Raw genomic sequence first — 19,823 nt, 5'->3', positions numbered from 1 at the left:
CTTTTAAAATTTCCGACTCTTGTCAAGATAATAAAATGCATTTCCTTTATTTCCTTTTAAGGAAATTGCCTAACTATTAAGGAGATAACCAACAATTTTTATGATTAACTTTAATCTTCTTATATGTGTTTATGTGAATGCCTCAGTACAATGGCAAGGATAAAATTTAGGAGGTTTATGCCTCCCTGCTTCCCAAAAACACAGGGCAATAAGCTGATCTCGTGGCTCTTGCTTTTACTGTTGTCTCTAGGTATTTTTGTTTCATTGTCCAAATTGTACTTATAAAATTGTACAACTGCTTCCTCTCTGTGTTTGCAGCTCTGATAGGCTGTACTGGGAACATCCAGATAACTCCCAAAGACTAGAAGATTGCTAAAGCCAAGCAAACCTTATCTTACTGCTTTTCTACTCTGTCAATGGGAAGGCTGATGACTGAAAGAACAGGAAAGGAGTCTGCAGGTACTAACCTCAGAGGCTGTGATCATGGTAGTCCTTAAATAAAGAACATGCTGAGTATTCATGAGAAGAGAACAGGGGAGGAAGCAGCAGCTGGAAGAGCGAATAAAAATTAGCTACACAGATTGGCATTTTCAAAATTTCTTATCAGATTAGAAATATGTGTTGACAGACTTGTGATTGTTCATCATTCATACCTATTTGGGAACCTCACCACAAGGGCTGAAGGGGATCAGCTTGGATAGGTGGAAGAACAACATAAAACCTGACATTCACTTGCCTGGTAAGGAGAGCTTTCCACCCAGGAGCACAGACTTTCCTCAGTGGTTGCAGCATTTGCTGTGTCACTGAACCCATCTGCTGCACAACTGTCAGGATCGTGGCACTTCAAACACACAGGGGCAGAAATACCAGTCCTTTGACATGTACTTACTCAGCAGAAGGAAAGTCACAGAACCAAAAGACATCAGGAACCAGAAGCCCTGGGTCTGGAGAATACAAAAGTATTGCAACTACAAATGCTTCTGAATCTTAGCTGGTTTCTTCCTAATACTTAAGAGACCAATGGAAAGAAGTAGCTACAGCAATGTGTTCAAAGGTCAGGAAAAGCCTGGCTCTATGTTTGAAGCAATTCATAGAAGAACAGCAATGAAAATCAAAGGAAGAAGTGAAATGGTTTCCACTTTTACTCCAGGTCACCAGGAGAGGCTCAACCAAGCAGTGATTTAACATTAACGCATATCAGCGCATATGGACGATTCCAATCAAGCCAGGAACTGTTTTTTCTATGGCCATGAGGAAAGTTAACTATTGTAACCCAAGTCATCTGACATTTTTTTCCCAAGGAGCAGAATTTCCTTTCTTCTTCTGGAGAAGTTTTCGTTTTGCAAGGGAGTGTGTTTACGATAGATTCCCACATCAGAAATGGTGACATCAGTGATTCCTTTTGCAATTTCCCATCAGTACCCTGGGGACAGGGCTGGCCTTCCTTTGGCAGTGTGTGCTGAAATCTGGGGACAGCAGGTGCAGTAACACACCAAGTGCAAGTGCTTTCACCAGGCTTTAAAGTCAGGGAAAGGAAAGGAGTTACCTCAATGCACAGCCTGTTCCAGGGTCTGCATGGCCTTAATTTCATGAAGCTCAGTGACAATGTTGTAGTCCAGCAGTGACAGAAAGCAAGGAGTCTGTTGCAATAGCCATTGTAATGGAAGGAATCTTCATATTCAATCCCAAACTAAGCAGAAACTAAGGTATTTTTAAGTGTGCAGCCTGCAAGTCATTCCTGTGGTTGCAAAGAGAAGATGTGTGGATTCACTGGCTGGGTGCAAATTCTCTCATCCCCCATTCCTTAGTGCTCCTTCTTTCTTTTCAGGTCCTGGGGACAAGCTGGGGCTGCCAGATTAACCCCTTCCCAGACTTTGGGCTCTGCAGCCCCAGGAGGTCTAATCCTCATCCTTTCTCTCCCTTGAGGCAGGAGATGGAAAGAATCCGTGTTGTTCCCAGATCTGCATGTGTTTGCAGTGCTGGAAGCTCTGTGTAACTCCCTATGCTGGTGAACCTGCTACAGGTGGCCTGGGCACGTGGGCTGTCTGTAGTTTAATTTCTAAGGGTATGAGTTGTCTGGCAAGTGAAAAATTGGCTTTTCACTAAGTTACACTAAATATTACTCTTATCTTCTTTTTCTTTTTCTTTCCTGCGTGTGCGGGGGATGTCCCTGTCAGGATAAGACACACTTCACATGATGCCTGGAGATTTAAAAACACCGTGAAGAGAGATTGGGCTTTCTTAGGATTTAATGAACAACTTGTTGAGGTCATTTGGCTCTCCATGATTTAGCAAACTGATAAGTGATTAAGGATAATTTTCCAGTTAGCTTGCTGCTACTCTTTAAAGTGTCTGATGAACATCAGCAGTTGAGCTGATTGATAACTAATCATCTAGTTTGGCACTGCTAATTGCTTGTTTAGCCATCAAGCTCCCTGTTTGTTAGATTTTCAGGTGGCCATCAGAAACAGCTTTCTGATCACTCGGTCATGACTTAGATGTAGTGAGATCAATCAGCTGTTAATGAAGTATTTTCAAACCCAATCTGTAGAAAGTCATTTACATTCCCAAGCAAGGACTAGAATTTCAGTGAGCTTTAGACTATTATATGACTTTCCCATGGAGACACCCCTCACCAGAGGGGCTTTAAAGGTTTGTTACCAAGATGGTTGGAGCTAATCCTGCTGAGGTTGCCCGGGTGGAAAGCATGTGTGTGTATTTCAGTATCCCCACATACCATGTGTTTCTCTTCTGTGCAGTCAGGAAGCAGATTTGTCCTCCTGCCATGTATATTCATCAGGTGTTATCTGACCTCGGGTCCTACTTAAGGAAACATCTAACTGAAGTTGATGGAAGACTTGCCCAAGTAATGACATCATTAACAGGACTTGTGATAAAAGTGGAGTGTCACCCACAGTGATTGCACGGAGTATTGTATGATAGCTGGGATGTCTGTAAAATCTGTACAAAATTAACTACAGCTGCACAATAGGTGATTAAACTAGTTTTCTCATGCTGTAACTCAGCCCTCTTTAATACTAATTTAAGAATTCTTTCTTTTATAGGACTGTAATATGCATGAGTCCATTCCTTTCCACCCTCCCTATTACTCTACAGCAATGCCTTATTTAATACCCTGCTCTTATTTTTATTGCTTCTAGCAGTCAATCTCCTCTCCTCGGCCTCTGTCCTGGGTAGCTTAGCCAAGAAATGGGGAACTTCTTGGTGGGGAAAGTGATGGAAAAGGAACAGAACCACTCCAGACTTGTTGAACTAGTCCCACAGCAGAAGTAGCTTTCCCAGAGAAAGATTGGCACAGGCAGTTTCCCTTCTGTATGATTTTTCTTCGCACCTCTTAACCTGCTTATGTGGAGTCCATGTAGAACAGGATTATGTCACTTCTTTAGTCTCCTCAGGGCCTTTTGTGGGATAAGAGGAAATTCCTACCAAGGCTTTGTGATGCTGGTCTGTAACTTTTGCAAAACCTGGGAAATTTGAGGGATGAGGTCAAGTGCCCTTTGATCTGGTAACCCCTTCAGAAGCTCTTCCTGAAGGAGAGGAGAAATTGTTAGATCTACTTTAGGTAAAATCCTGATGTAGTTCATCTCAAGTGAACTGGCCATGCTGGATGAGAGCTCAGGATCTGTTTCTTATAGAGTGAGAAATGTCCTATAAAAAGGGACCATAAACAAAGCAAGTTTTCAAAGAAATTGGATGCAGTGCATCAACATTGCCAGTGCTTAACATCAAAAGCTCATGAATTTGTCACCACAAGAACAAAACCAGAGCATTTTGGGTTCTCTTCCCATCAGTGAATAGTCTGAGGTCCCTGGGAGTGGTTCTCAATTGTGATCTGAGGAATACGAGCTGGAGAATTTCACTGTGTGATTCCTGAGTCGAGCTCAAAAGCCCTGCAGACCACCTACTGCCTAACAGGACCATTTCATTCAAGATGTTATTCCACCTTGAATTAAAGACTTCAAATTAGAAAGATCTTAATATATCCCAAAGTTAATTGATGCATTGGTTGACTGTAGGCAGGTACTCAAAGGTAAAATCTACCTTTTGCTTTTTAACCTTTGGGATTAATCTTTTAAGATTTTCTTCATGACTGTAAGGATTAGAGACCTCTTTTAATTTTTAATGAGCTTGAAATTTTTATATAATAACAAGCTGGTGGGACATGGGACTTTGAACAACATATTTAATAATAGAAGACAGCAGTAAAATGGTTGGAACGGTGGATACGGCCGGGTTACCTCATCTTTCCAGGAGCAGAAGGTAATAAGTGAGTTATATTGTTTTTACTAGCAAATGACTGAAGATATTTTTCTGGAAAATAAATTCAGCCCCATCAAAGAGACTCCTATCTAGTGAAATGAAACAGATTTAAAATAGATTTATCCATTAAAACATTGAGCTAAGCTTCCCTTGGTCCCTACTGAGCAGAAGACGCCTGTCCCATCCACCTCTAATCTGAGAAGCTCATCGTGTCTCCCAGACCTATTTGCAGCGAGACACTTGTGGGAGATGAAACCTTGGCATGGGAGGTTGCTTGTCTCTGAGGGCTGTTGGAAGAGGAGCAGAATTCCTTGTCTGCCTCAATCCACCCACGCAAACAGGAAGGAGGCCGTGCCAGATGATAAGTCCAACTTACCATCCAGAGTAAGTAGATGCCAGAGAGGATTGTTTTCATTTCCATGGGATTTCTAATTAAGGGACATGCTTTAACTGTGTTTTCAATGGCTGAACATCCAAATGAGTTTGATATGAGCAATTTGTCTGGCAGGATAGATAAATTCATACCAAAGCTAAAGGATTTTCCGTTTAAAATGGGTACACATCCTTAGCTGCGAATCGGATCAAACATTCCTGTAACTAAAGAATCCCCTTTATGTAACAACTGCTTCTTAACCTTCATTCTTTGCACTTTTAATGATCAAAGTCTCTCCTGATTTGTCCCCAGTCATTGCCTCTGCCAAGTGCTTGTTTTTTTCAGAACTCTCAGTCTTGTTCCAGTTTGATGAATGAAGGGAAATGTCTATTCCCATTTCTCCTGTCCCACCCAGCCCTAATGAGCAGTAGCATTGTCTGACTGACTCCTGGGGGAATTTGCCACCTGCACAGTGGCTGGGCTGGGCTGGGCTGTTGCAGCTAGATTTCTTCTGATCTTTGTTTTCTAGAGATGTGATCCACTGTCTTGAGAACAGGTAGAGAGGGAAGGTGCTGGTGTCTCTCTGTCATGGGAAGATCAGTGCAGCATGATTAGGTCACTGGGTGCCGTGTGTTTCATAGAATCATAGAGTCCCAGACTGGTTCGGGTTGAAAAGAACCTTAAAGAGCATCCAGTTCTACCCCCTGCCATGGGCAGGGACCCCTTCCACTGTCCCAGGTTGCTCCAAGCCCCATCCAACCTGGCCTGGAACACTTCCAGGGATCCAGGGGCAGCCACAGCTTCTCTGGGCAACCTGTGCCAGGGCCTCACCACCCTCACAGCCAAGAATTCCTTCCTAACATCTAATCTAAACCTACTCTTGGACAGCTTGAAGCCATTGCCCCTTGTCCCCCTGTCACTCCATGCTCTTGTAAATAGTTTCTGTAGTAGTTTCTGGAATACTGGAAATCCATCCAGTTGAGAAAGGTATTGCTTTGGCTGGGGACATGCTGCCTTTTATCGTGTTCACAGAAATAGATCAAAGACACCCATGGCCAGCAGAGGTGATGTGGGCAAACATTAAGTGGGTTTGTTCCTTTAGGAGTCCTAGTTTGAAACTCTCTTGATAACTTTGCCAGGTTCAGCTAGAAAGGCTCTGACATTTAGTGCTGGTTAATGAGAACTTTGAGCTTTGAAGGTTACAGGATTGCATGTTCTCCCTTCCCCCCCATCATCACATGGCACCATTCAAAATATGTCTGAGCAGAGAATACAGTTATTTTTGGTACTGGCCCAGAAACTTATCAGGTGAAGTGCAATTAATGAATCAAGTGCCTTAAAATATCTGCCCAGAAGCAGCAGGTACTCTTTTGGTGACTGAGTACAGGAATTTCATTCAGAAGAACAGCAAAAAGCTTTTCTTACATCATTTCTTCACAGTGTATTTATCCTGCTGCTTCCAGGGATGTTGTATTTTTGCTGTACCAATACAAATCTGTCTTACCTTGGCAAATCACAAGAGGGGAAGATCTGAGTCTGTGTGTGCGCAGCGGGGAATCAGCTGAAATCTTGATGGGGTTTGCCTGCTCCAAACATAACCACAGTCCAGAGTGCTAGGAGGGGGATGCACAGAATCATGGAATATCCTGAGCTGGAAGGGGACCCACAAGGATCATTCAGTACAGCTCCTGGCCCTGCACAGACACCCCAACAATCCTACCCTGGGCATCCCTGGCAGCGTTGTCCAAATGCTCCTGGAGCTCTGGCAGCCTTGGGGCTGTGACCATTCCCTGGGGAGCCTGGGCAGTGCCCAACCACCCTCTGGGGGAAGAACCTTCTCCTAATATCTAATATTTCTAATATCTTAGCTGGCTACTGCTGTAGCACATGATAATATTTGGATGAGGAGAGTTTACACATGTGGGAAGTCCCTTCTGGAAGAAGCCTCTCCTGACTTAGCCTGGGAACTGCAACTGAGAGATGCTATCATAAAAAAACACAGCCTTTATCTCCCAGTGGGAAATCTTCCAACTTCCATTTTTTCTTAAACCTATCCACCCTTCTGTAAAACACATATATTAAAAAAATTAAGAACTTCCCAACTGAAGTCACATTTCTAAATATGATTTTAAAATTCATGTACAGTTTTGGTGGTAAATGGGCAGAATTCCAATCAAGCTATCACCACTGCAATTAAAGTGATTTCCTGGCCCTGCACAGACCGCCCAACAATCCCACCCTGGGCATCCCTGGCAGCGCTGTCCAAACGCTCCTGGAGCTCTGGCAGCCTCGGGGCCGTGCCCATTCCCTGGGGAGCCTGGGCAGGGCCCAGCACCCTCTGGGGGAAGAGCCTTGTCCTGAAATCCAACCTAAACCTCCCCTGGCACAGCTCCAGCCATTCCCTCAGGTCCTGTCACCGATCACCAGAGAGCAGAGATCGGAGCTTCCCCTCCACTGTCCCTTGTGAGGAAGCTGCACCCACCATGAGGTTTCCCCTCAGATCTCCCCTCAGATGTAGGTTGGCTTTAGAGCTTGTTCCCTTTGTTCTCTTCTTTCCTGGGTCATCAAATGCCAGAAAATGTAGAGGAGGAATCTATGACTTAAATTCAGAGGAGACCAGGACTAGTGCAAGGACTGGGGAAAGGGAAGATGGGAGCAAGGAGTTTTCCAAGGTTATGCTTAAAGAAACAGCATGAGGAAACTGCACAGGACTTACAGAGGGATTGAAAATAATGAGTCAAGGGAAACTGAGAGTGGGTACAAGTAAAGGGATAGAGCCAGTTGTCTGGGAAAGGAGAGACAGAGCTTGAGACAGAAAATTGGGTGGGGTTAATAAAATCAGGAATGTATGGGACAGAAACAATCATCTGTGGTGATAGAGAAGAGGAGGAGGAAGCAGGGACAGTGAAACACTCTGTGTGGAGAGGGACATTTATTGGACAAGGAGTGGGGACTTGCTGGCCAGGCAAAAGGAGACAAAGTGTTATAAAGGGAAGTGTGGGTGTGAAAATGGGAACTCAAGGGCATTGACTCTGAGAGGAGACCAGCACTGGCATGAAAGCTACAGGTGGTTCTCAAACAAGATTGAACGGAGTCAGACTTTGGGACAATTGTGGGCAGATCCATGCCTATTTGTCCCGAGGCTGGAATGAGACCTAGAGCCAGGGGCACACCATCCCACCATATCTGAGTTCCTCTCCACCTCTGCTATCCATAAAGAGCATGCCTAATGCCAGTGTGAAAAAATATGGACTGAGCATAGAAAGAAGGTGTGTTCATCATGGCCTGTGCTCTGGGAGCTTAAGGCAGGGGCCTAAGTTTGACCTGTGCATTTTTGATAGTGTGGAATGATTGAATTTACAACTGTACTAACATCCTCTGAATGCAGTGTCAGGGAATAACACAGAGCAATGGGTTAATGGATTATGCTGTGCAGAAGAGAACAACTTTAGCAGATAAGTAATTAGAGATAACAAAGCTGGAGAGCACAGGGCTCATAGGTCGTGGCTGAAATACCCACATCTATTAGTAAAGCCAAGAGGCAAGGACTGTCTCTGTGCTCTTATTTGTTATAGTACAGATGTTTGATAATCCCAAAAGAGGTCAATGCTCCAGTGCTGGGCACTCAATACTGTTAGAGGAAGATGGTATTTGCATTAAGGAGCCTGCAGTTCAAATAGACAAGGCAGACAGAGTGGGAGAGGAGCAGGAGCACTGAGAGGTAAAGCAGGTGGCCACGGTTAGCAGCAGAGCTGATTCCTGAACTTCTGAATCCCAGTGCACTGGTGTGTCTGTTAAATTGTGCTGCTGTTTGTGTTCTTACTGAAGCCAAAAGGATGTCTGAGTAAATGCTCAAGGCTAAAAGCACTATGGGATTTCTGCCCTAGAAACCAGGATCCAAAATGGGCTGATTTTCCTTTAAAAGGAAAAAGCAAAGGGTCAGTTCCTATTCTGAATGGTCCTGCTGCCACACCAGCACACACTGAGTGCTCTGTATGAGAAGAAAAATCCCACTAAAATGGGACTACAGCCCTTAGTCCTGGAGGGAGATGCAGATGCACTGAAATCTGTTTATACTGGCTGGGAAATAAAGGGGTTTTAGTATGTCCACAGCACCTAGAAATGTCCTCAACGCTTTGCACAACAAATAAATTAAGTTGTTAATTACTTTTTCTGAGGATTTATATAATGCGGTGTTAAGTCCTACACGAGGAAAGTTAGGGCAGCAAGAACAGAACCATGGAATCTCAGAGCAGTTTGTGTTAGAAGGGACCTTTAAAGACCATCTCTTTCCAACCCCCTGCCATGGGCAGGGACACCTTCCACTAGACCACGCAGAAACTTTTATTGCAGAGCCCACGAAGGCAGAAACAGCAGGGAATACCCCAGCAGTCAAATTTCACACCAGGTTTAGCAGGAATTTATCTGAGTCATTTTGCATAGAAATCTCAACTCCTCTTCCCTCCCATCAAAAATAGCTGGAAGTGTCCATACATTTCAAGATTTGATTCTAGGATGCTGGTCATTTAAAAATAATGAATGTTTAAAAATGAATTTAAGTGCTTAGTTTCCCCCCCATACAGTGATGTTTGACTGACAGCAATAAACCCATCAGAAGAAGCAAATCTGGGTAGTTATGTCACAACTGAAATGAGTATGATAATATATGTTCTAGTTGAGTTTATTTAGGACATCCTGCTGCTAAAATCAGTCCACAGAATGGTCAGATTTCATAAAGGTCACATCATTGATACTCAATGATACATTTATTTAAGATTTCCTCTTGGTTTACTGGTGTAAATGTATTGTTGATTTTTCACATACCAAGCACTGTTGTTTAGTCTCAAGGGAATTTTTGTTACGAATTTAACAACTGTGACATATTAAAAAGCACATTTAAGGAAGAAATTAAGCATTGTGAGGATGTGACCAAATGTTTCCATGATGTTTTGCCAAAATGTCACTTAAATGCCCGGGCAATTTTCATTAGAGTTGCTCTTTCAGAACTCATCTTGCCCACCAAAAAAGTAAATAAATCTTATTGACATCAATGGCCTTCAATGACAAAGGCCTTCAATGCACTTACCAGAAAAATAATTTCCAAAGTTTTATTTTAATTTTGGAAGCTCCTATCAGCTCCTGGGTGATGCACAAGTCAGCTCCGTGTGTTGTGCAGTTGATGGGTGAGGAGGAAGTCGATGGCTCAGAGTGTGTCAGCAAATATGTTCAAATGAAATGCCTCATGTAGGCACCTGCGTCTCTAATTAACAACTGGCCCATAATGTCAGGAACTGATTTTCAGGAAGTTCTTTGTTCTTTGAGAGTCAGGCCCCAAAGTGGGCAATGAAAAATTGAGACCTGAAACATAGATGATTGCTTCAGGGAAACTCGAGCCTGATGTCAAAGCAAATTGTGAATGTGCACGTGCAAGTCTGGGAAATGCTGTCTGTGCGGGTTTTTCTATAATTCTTATTGCTTTTGTGAAGTTACCGAAGTGAGATGGGTGCAAGAAGCTGTTTCTCATGGATGATTTTCTATGAAGTTTTTTGGGAAAAGCTGGACTAGTGATAGAATTCATGCCTGGGAGATATATCCCCCAAATTAATCTGTGTTTTAAGTTAAGTGTCTTAACCCAGAATAAGCTTTCTAGATCTGTTTTTCTATCTGTGGGGAAAATGCCACAGCCTAAAAGCTCCATACGTGATTTTCTCCTCCTTGAGGTCTCAGGGAAGAGAAACTCAGCTCCACGGAGGTGGGGTGAGCTGAGTTGCCACCTGAGCACCATCTTCTCATCACCTTCCACCTGAGCACTATCTTCTCCTCACCTTCCTCCAGCTGCCTGCTCCAGGGGTCACACTTGCTCTGATGCTCAGACCGGTGGCATGAGGAACAACGCAGGGTTTTCTGGTTAGGATGGCTTGAACCTGCAGGCTTAGCTCAGGCTGGGACTGATGGCCTTGGGCTGAGCTCCTGGGCAGGGGTGTGGAGGGAAACCCAGCGGAGGGGCCCTGACACAGAGTCACAATGCTGATGCAGATCTAGGGAGCAATTTGGGAAACAAAGTGCTGTTGTGGACCTTACACAGGTGACTCACTTTGAGATGGTTCAGATACTGAAGTGCAAACCAGCACTGCTAAGGGAGCAGAGCTCGGTGACTTTCCTCTCCCACAAGCAGGACTGGGCACTCTCCCTCCTACAGCGGATTTTGTTCATTTAATTATCCCTCAAGGCTGTGATACTATACGTCCACAAATCTAATTTCTTTCCTTTTTTTTCTTGAAGCTATTAATTGTCTCTGTTGTAATTAAAAACCAAACGTGTAGGAAGCACATTCCTGAGAATTACTACTGCCAGAGCCGCTCCGTTTCTTCAGTTCTCCCCTGAGAAGACCCTGCTCCTGCCACTTGCTGGAATGTGTTTATCAACCGCTGGATTCATATGGATCAGTTGTGGGGACACGTGCAGAGGACTGGGATGCCTGAGGGAGGGACAGCGAGGCAGCAGCTCCTTGGGACAGCTCAAGGGCACTCTTGTGATTTGGATGCGCTTCTTTAGCTGTAACTCATTATGGGGACATTACCTTGCTTACCTTGGCAGCAGCTGTGACATTAAAATGTATAAGATGTTACCAAAGGAAGTACTTGGCAAAACTTTTTCTCTGCTTCCCCTGACAAACAACAAATTCTCTCAGCAATGGTTGGTTCCGGCTGTGAGTCACTAATGTCTTTAGAAGGATGTGCTCTCCCTGCACGGGGCAGACCACAACCAGCTAAATTAAACCAAGACAGGGTAACCTTTGTGGTCAAGGGGCACAGTGGGGAATTCCCAGATGGTTTCCTGATATCTGTATATTATACATCACTGCTGGTCTTTGTGAGAGCTCTGCAGGAGCTCCCTGAATTTGGGCAGGACAGATTCTCCAGTGCTACAAATTGCTGTGGCCCTTTGGTATCTGTGCAGATAATCTGGTTTGTACCAGCTGAAAGCTCCTCTTTAGGAGTAGGCCCTGGTTTCAAATGTTAATGAAAAGGTGATTTGGATGGGATCCTGAGCAACCTGATCTGAGTGGCATCCCTCCCCATGGCAGGGGTTTGGAACTAGACAATCTTTAAGGTTCCTTCCAACCCAAACCAATCTATGGTGATTCTATGATTTAGTAATTTCTGGTAATTCTGGTAGTTTAAGTGAGGTATCTGATGTGGAATTCAAAGGGGAATTTGAGCACCCCGTGGTCATCTGGAGATAAAATTTAATCTTTGTATCTGATAAGCCATTTATGAAACTTTGATTTCCACTTTTGAGATAACCTAGTGCTCAGGAGCTTTTTATATATGGCCCAAGTTGTAGAATAAGTTCTTTATGCTACTTCCAAAGAGAAAATATGGTGAGGATGTGGGATCCTGATGGGTTCAGAACAATCCACAGGAAAGGTCTGCATCTTGGAGAAGTGAACCTTCATTCCTGGGTGATGCAGTAACAGCTTAGCTTGTACGGCTGATTATACAAAAATATTTATTTCAGTGAAATTAATTCCAGCTCACTTTTAGTTCCTTCTTTTAGTATTTTTCCTTGTTCCTTCATTTGGCTGGTGATGAGGTGAGAGCTGCAGTGATGGCATGTAGAAATCCTCTTTGCAATAACATCACTCTAACAGTGCTCTAATGAGGAGCTCCATAAGGCTCTGTGAAGCCATAGGCACTGACCCACCAGCACTGGGATGTCGAAATCCAACTGGGAATGGCTTCACATCTGCCTGGTAAGGTAACAAAGCAATATTAACATTTTCATAAAATGTTCTGAAGTCAGTTTGGCTTGGCTGGCTGTGCAGATATTCAAGCCAAGGAGACTGTCCTGAGCGTGGTGTCAGCAGAGAAGCAATGCAGAGTAGTAAGTGAAGTTGCAGGATCTGAAGAGACATTTTAAACAGGCAGTTAAAGTGGCAGAGCTTTGAAAAATCCCTTGTTTTTCCATCTGTGCCTGCATCAAAAAGGTGTGAGAAAACCCTGCACACACCACTATACAGTGTAGGGACATCCTGATGTTTTCATCCTGATGCCCCCTAAGAAATTCATAGGAAGTTCAACCTTTATTTGATATTTTTCCTGAAGATCACCTCAACTCTCCAATGTTTAGAGATAGTTGATGGTTGAGTACTGTGAGACAGTCACTGTGAGTGTTGAAAGAGGAGGTGAAGAGTGTACTTGACTGCAATGTGTGCATCACATAAAGGTACCAGTGGTGATTTTTAATCCAGCAGTGAAAGAAATATCATGAACTGATAGGTGGGAACCTGGCTAGGATTGTTTCTGAACAGCAAAATGTAAGCAAATAGCAACACTGAGTAATGAAACATTGCTGCATTTTACTAAGGGATGCCTTGAATGCTTCATCACTGAAAGCCTAAATAGCTGTGCAGGGAGGATACTGTAATTCAGCCACAGTTTAGTGGGGTCAGTGGAGGAATTAGAGGTTGAAATCCTGTTGCCATTGGGACACAAGTTAATTAGAATGGCTATAACCATCCCTTCAACGCTGATAGTTTTTACTCCACCTGGGCTTGCCAGACTGAGGCTGTCAGTGTCCTTGATAACTCTCTGTTTATGCCTGGACAGATTTTTATTTGCAGGCTAGTTTGGGAATTGTTTACTTGCATTTACATGTGAACAAGTATATTTGTTCTTCATCAGTCTTTGTTCTCCTATTTTTAAAAGGCTTACTCATCCCCTCAAAGATTAGCATCAGTACCATCTGATTTAGGTGACAGTTCTCACCCCATGAGCAGCAAGAAATTGAAATGAACTGTTTCTGGAATGAGCCATTGTTGATCCAAACTGTCCAACAAGTACTTGAATAACAAATATCTCTTACCAAACCAATGCTGGTTCATGAACAGAGAAACAGAATGAAGTTCACTGTGTTGCTTGTTTGCAAAACACAGTTCAGCCCTTTCTTTGCCAAAGCCGAGCTATCAGGAACTAGATTCTTAACTGCAACAAACCAACTCAAGTCAATGACTTGGGTGCCGGTGACAATTTACATTAAGTGATCATCCAGCCTCAAAGTGCAGCGGGACAGCAGTGTGAAAAAAACAAATGATGGGGAATGGCAGCAAAACATTTCAGAATAGCCAGAGACATTTCTGGCATAGCTTGCAAGTTTGGTCTGGGTTTCTTTTGCAAAGATAAGGTTTGGGTGGGGGGGGGTGAGGGGGGGTTGTGGGGAGAGATGTTGTTGTTTCTTATCTCCTGTTTCACTTACTTCTTGCAAAGATCAGATATGAAGCTAAATTTGTAAGGAGGAATAATATTAGCACAAGTGATGCAGGTGTGCAGGTGGGGCGATGGACAGTCTTAGGAACAGAAGCTCTTCCTCTTGACAAGGTTCTTCCCCCAGAGGGTGGTTGGACACTGAACAGGGAATGCTCCCCAGGGAATGGCCTCAGCACCAAACCTGCCAGAGCTCCAGGAGCATTTGGATGATGCCTCAGACACATGGTGGGATTCTTGGGGATGGTCCTGAGGAGGGCCAAGGGTTGGGCTGGATGATCCTTGTGTGTCCCTTCCAGCTCAGGATATTCTGTGATTAATTTTTGCTCTTCTTTGTACAAATCAGTTCAATAAAGATTATCACTTGCAGCTAGAAAAATTGCTGTGCTCATGTTGCTGGGTCATCGCTGTTACAGGAACACCGTCTGACCAAGCACATCATATTTTCCACTGCATTTGTGTTTATGGGCTCAGCTGGGCAACTGGCTTGAGTGTAAAAAAACCCAGAGATTTCAAATGTTAGAAATTGAATCATTTGCTTGATCTTCTCTTCTGTGGTTTGGTCATGAGACAGTTTTACAAGGAGGCGTCATGCCCAGGACGCAGGAACACTGTGAAATGCTAAATTTTATCAGACCAAGGGAGCACTGCATTGTATTCTGCACCTGTAATGTTTGTCATGTTTCTCTTTGGATAAACTTTATAGGGAAATTTTGCCACTTTGAACTCAAAACAGATCTGAAAGGAGCCAAGCTTGGGTTGGCTGTTGTGTATACTGGTGGGTGTTGAGTTAGTGCAAAATCAAACAACTGTATCAGGAGGATTCAGTCATCCAAAACACAGAATCACAGAATTCTTTAGGTTGGAAAAGACCTTTAAGATCATCGAGTCCAACCATAAATGAAACAACCTGAGGAGTAAAGCAACTAAAATGTTCTTGCTTTAAAGTGAAAATGGGTCTCTGCATGTGTAGAGGTGTTAGGGTCTAAAAACTGAATGGGTGATCTGTGGATTCAATTGGGCTAGAGAGGAATCTTAATGGAGAAGTTGCTCTCCTGCCAGAAGGGCAAAAAACAGCCTTCAGCACTAAGCAACTTTCCATTAACATTTTTAAAGCTAATTTGCTATCATTTAGCACATTCATTTAGCTACATTCATGGCACTTGGAAACAGGAATTAAATAAGGCCCGTAATTAAGGGTTATTAGCACTATTTACTGCCAGTGTTGTAGTGTTCAGAGGTTCTTTTCAGGTTGATTTTTTCTCTAGCTTATACAAATACATCAGAAGAAGCAGTTCTCCAAAGTATTTCCGTTTAGGAACACTGTTAGCATTAACAGAAATACCCCAAAAGTAAAGCAAGATCTCCTTTTTAATGCACAGGTGATACCAGCTATGCCAGCCACTTCACTTTCTGCTCACTTGCTACTCTTGTTTAATGGATGAAAAAAACGTAAGTATGAGATTTTTCAAATTACTTGTGCAGCAGATGATGCCAGTGGAAATGTTTTGAAAGAATTAATCTGTAAAACTGTGTAAATGTCAGGGCAGATAGTGCATACTTTAATTGTTCGTGGCTTGGTGAATCCTGTAGCTGTTATCTTGTCCCACATGCAGGAGGCATTTCTAGTAAACTTCTGTGGAAGATAGGAAAAACCTGGAACCTGGCCATAGTTTTAAGCCATCTGAAAACAAGAATATCAGTGAATAGCTTCTCTGGCATCCTGTTACATTTCAGGAGTCCTTCAACGTCTGTAATTGGGAATAACCTGCCTCACTCCAACCAAGCCACAGCAGTTGAAGATTTAGCCCACGAGATGTATCCAAAATACTGCAAATTCCTACAAAAAGGAATTCTTTGTCTCCATTAGCATTTCAACACACACTCACTACAGAGATCTCACTGGGGGTAAAGCATTAAAACCCTTTCAGAAGTGGTTTAGTTGGCTAATTAGACAATAAGCATAAACCTGATGCATCCAGCTGTACAAATAAAACGTGACTTTAAAGTTTAATGCCCTGAGCACAGAGTAGTCGTGAACTTGGAGCCAAGAGGGGCTGAGAGGAAGGTGGCTGGCTTACAGCTCGGTAGTGGTGTGTCTGAAGGCTGAAACCTTTGGAGAACTCAAAGAGAGTTTATTTTAAGTGTAACTAAAAGGAACTAAGTACCAGTTACCACAAATAGGGTGATCTTTATCTTCCTCTGTTGGCTTGTGCCGAGGGAAAAAGAATCTTAAAAGACTTGTGGCAGCCGCAGGCTTCCCAAAGAGGAGATCTCCCTCACATTGCTGACATGTCTCTCATTTTTTGGGTGCTACCTTAGCGCTGAAGGAAATTAAGAGGTCATTTTAATGCCCCCTTACGCCCTTGGCTCCTGGGTAGGTGTGATCAAGTAGCTAAACACATAACTGACATTTCTCCCCTACATCCTAATGCATCTATCCTGCAATTGTGGAAGGAAAATTAGGCTGCTCTTGTGCAGTTTTCCACTTTGGCTATCTGGGAGCAGCACCTGTAAGCGCTCACTTCGAGGGATGGTTAATGTGCTAATTACCCAGGACCCAAAAATGCAAGCTGTAAACAAATGAGGACTGTATTTATAATCAATCAATTTTATGACCTTCTGATGGTGATGATATCAGTGGAGTTTACATTGAGAGCCCTTTTACTCCTCCAGGGCAGCTGTGCCCTTATGTTTTAGTTACAGCTCGAAGAAGATTTTGCTAATTTACTTTATGGTAGGCGTACTTAAGAAAAATATTACCTTCCCTAAACAGCTGAGCCCGTTACCAAGTCTCATTTTTAAATAATGAAAACACATGGACTGTCAGTACCTTCAGGGTGTATTGTCAGGTGACGAGCTGTTTTTCAAACATCCATGGCAGAAAGTAATGACTTCAGAGCAAAATATTGTTCTCATTGGTATAAGTTGCTGTGAGACAAATCCCACACCCTCTGATGTCAATGGAAAGACTCCATTTGACTTCAAAGAAGGCTGGATCAGGCCCTAAAAGAAATGTTGCCATCATAAAACACCAAAAATACTTTATGGTTTTTATACATTTTAAAAATGCTCTGCTCGCTGGTGATCTTCCGTGCAGTTTACCTGGCTACGTGTAACATATAATTTCTGTGTTTGCTTTGCAGTGGATTTATGAGAGAAGAATGTCCATAAAGCCTGATTTGTGAAGTGTTAAAATGATGTCCTGGAAAGCCACACAATGCCAAGGTATACAAGATGCCCTGTAATACCTCAGCCCCAGCAAGGCTCTCCAACTTTTCTGATGTTACTAATTCTCACAAAGAAAAACAATGTTGCTTAACTGTAGACAGATGTGTTAAAAATAGTTTGATTTTGTGCCCCTGTTCTTTTATTGGAATTGCTAACTTTTTAGTAAAAATTCAGGTCGGATTTCAAGGACAGAACTACTTCGTACATTTCCCAGAGCTTTGCTGGGGTGGTTGCTGGTTTGAGCAACTTATAAAAATGGGGCAGGATGGGGGTACACTGTGTTCCCTCAAGCTGGAAGTGCAGAGATAAGCTCCAAACCAATACCAGATGCAAGTTATTCTGCATCATTCCTCTCCCTCATCATTGTACCCTTATTTACATGTGGGTTATAAAAGAGATTTGTTCCTTAGGGTTGTGAAGGATGTGGCTCTGCAGAGAGGGTGAGAGTCCCATTTTTTTTCTGTATCACAACTCCTATGATCAGATGCCTGAGAGGACTATGCTGGACCGTGGATGAAATCAGTCATCCAGAAGTTTATAGAACCATAGAGTCATTAAGGTTGGAAAAGCCCTGTAAGCTCATTGAGTCCAACTGCTAACCCAGCACTGCCAAGCCCACCACTAACCCATGTCCCCAAGTGCCACATCCACACATCTTTTGAACGCTTCTAGGGATCGTGACTCTCCCTATTCTATCTCTACTTCCCTGAGCAGTCTGTTCCACATCAGCTTTTACTACGGAGCTGGTGAACAGCTCTGCCTCCCTGAGATCTCTGCTGGGTGGGCTGAGCTGCTCCTGCCCATGGGCTGGCATTGACAGGGACAGGACACAGTGGCCCTTGGGGCCATCCCACTCCCCTGGGCTGCAGGGATGCAGTGGGCAAGCGGGAGTGCCAGGCAGAGGGTGTGGGAGCCCCCAGGAGAGGGCTGCCCTCACCTGCCAAAGCTGAGCTCTTGTGGTCCTGCAGGCAGGGCAGGCAGACGGCCAGACAGCTGGATTGCCATGCAGAGACAGTGTCTGGCCTTTTAAAAAGAGAAACTTGCTGGATTTATGTGCAGGAATGGATGTGGTCCTCCTGGAGCTGACGCGCTCTAATGAATGAGATGGGGAGTAAAATACTTTATACTCGCTATCAGGGGTTAACGACTCCTGCCCTCTCGGTTTTCCCCTGCTCATGTTTTCCCTCTCTCCCCCTCCTCCACGCCCAGGCCCCCGCTGTGTCTGTATTTTCCAAGCAGTGGCACCACCTGGTTTGTTTTCTGTGTCAGGTATATTACAGACTGTCTGTCAGAGGTTAACTGCCCCAGCCAGCTCCGCCTTTTCTCTTCTTGGACCTGGTCTAAACTCCCTCCCTGCCTGGCTGCTTCTGGTTAGGTTTCCCAGAATGTAATGGCATCTGGGGAAAGAAGATTTTTTGATCCGCTTTAGTTTCTCAGTAGTCGAACAGTCTGGTGAGGATGGTGGCTCTGTCTGCCCATGGTTTTGGGAACCCAGTCAGGGTGCCCCCACAGCTCTCCCTGTGTGCTAGAGGCCTGAAGTTACACATCAGAGACTATTTTTGCCTGTTCTGCTTTCTAAAAAACCTCTGATGTGAATTTTCCTCTGTTGATGCCGACTCTGGCTGTGTCCCCAGTCCATATCAAAGAGGTCAATAACCCTCCCCAGCTGCCTACATGGAAGGGAAACTTCAGCCTGTGGCTCAGATGGAGCCCTGGGGTGGTTGTACAGGTGTTTGGCCTTTACCCTGGAAGAAGCAGGGCCCCCTGTTCTGGGCCAAGAGTGTATCTGGGCCCCAGAGAAAGGACAGAAATCCTGGCTTCTTTCAGGACTGAGGCCAAGTAAAGAGGAAATTTAATACAACTGTTTAAAGTTCAGCTGCAAAGATGATGGGATCAAACTCTTCTTGATAGTGGCAGGTGACACTGTAAGGGGGCAAAGGCCATGGATTGCAGCGTGGGAGCTTCATGTTGGACATTAGGGAAACCTTTTTTCCTGGCAAGGGCAAGACTGAAACAAGCTGCTAGTGGAGGAGTAAAGGAGGGAAATCTTTGTCCCTGGAAGTTTTAAAGACTCAGCTAGAAATAGATCATCTCACACATGGCTTTTCCTCAATGGGTACTGGCACAAGCCCAGGTACAGAGGTGCTCAGCAGTCTCAGGACTGTGTCTTCTTAACAGTCTCAAACTACACACAAATTCATCCTCTTGGAAAACTGAACACATTTTACTGCAAATCTGAAGGGCCAACCTAAAACTTTCCCTTGTATCAACTCTGAAAACTGTAAAGGAAATAGCAGCATAAAGCTGCCATTGATGCAGCTCCCCTGGGACAGACACCTTGAATTGTATCTCCACAAACTATTTTGCCCTCAGACCACTGCCTCTTTTGTAAATGGGAGAAATGTCTGGATGAACATTTTTCATTCTCCTAGTAATGTGGTTATAGTCTGCAAGAATCCTTTCTCTGCTGATGCAGCAACTGGAAATTACGTGATGAATGACCAACTGGATGGTCCCAGTATCAAGGTGCTGTCATGCTGGCCTGAGAAAATAGGGTTTATGTGTCCCTAGGTGGGACTGTCCATCCCTTAGCTGGATGTTTCCTGGGGGTCACTGTTTGCTGCTCACCTTCTGACTTAAAATCCTACAATTTTGATACGAAGTGCACAGGA

The 19,823-nt window shown here is 43.9% G+C and overlaps 1 long non-coding RNA gene across 1 annotated transcript in view; it reads left to right on the top strand.

Moving 5' to 3' along the window:
* LOC109143324 overlaps window positions 1-19,823 on the top strand; it is a 112,606-nt gene that overhangs the window by 65,689 nt on the left and 27,094 nt on the right. Inside the window, exons 7-9 of the long non-coding RNA XR_002043393.3 lie at window positions 319-4,665; window positions 15,303-15,372; window positions 17,067-17,148. This is a non-coding gene — a long non-coding RNA (uncharacterized LOC109143324). The remainder of the gene's footprint in view (window positions 1-318; window positions 4,666-15,302; window positions 15,373-17,066; window positions 17,149-19,823) is intronic.

The sequence above is a fragment of the Corvus cornix genome, chromosome 5, assembly GCF_000738735.6.
Source record: "Corvus cornix cornix isolate S_Up_H32 chromosome 5, ASM73873v5, whole genome shotgun sequence".
NCBI lineage: Eukaryota > Metazoa > Chordata > Aves > Passeriformes > Corvidae > Corvus > Corvus cornix.
Note: the sequence above shows the minus strand (reverse complement) of the source record. Positions and strands in the feature narration are given on the sequence as shown.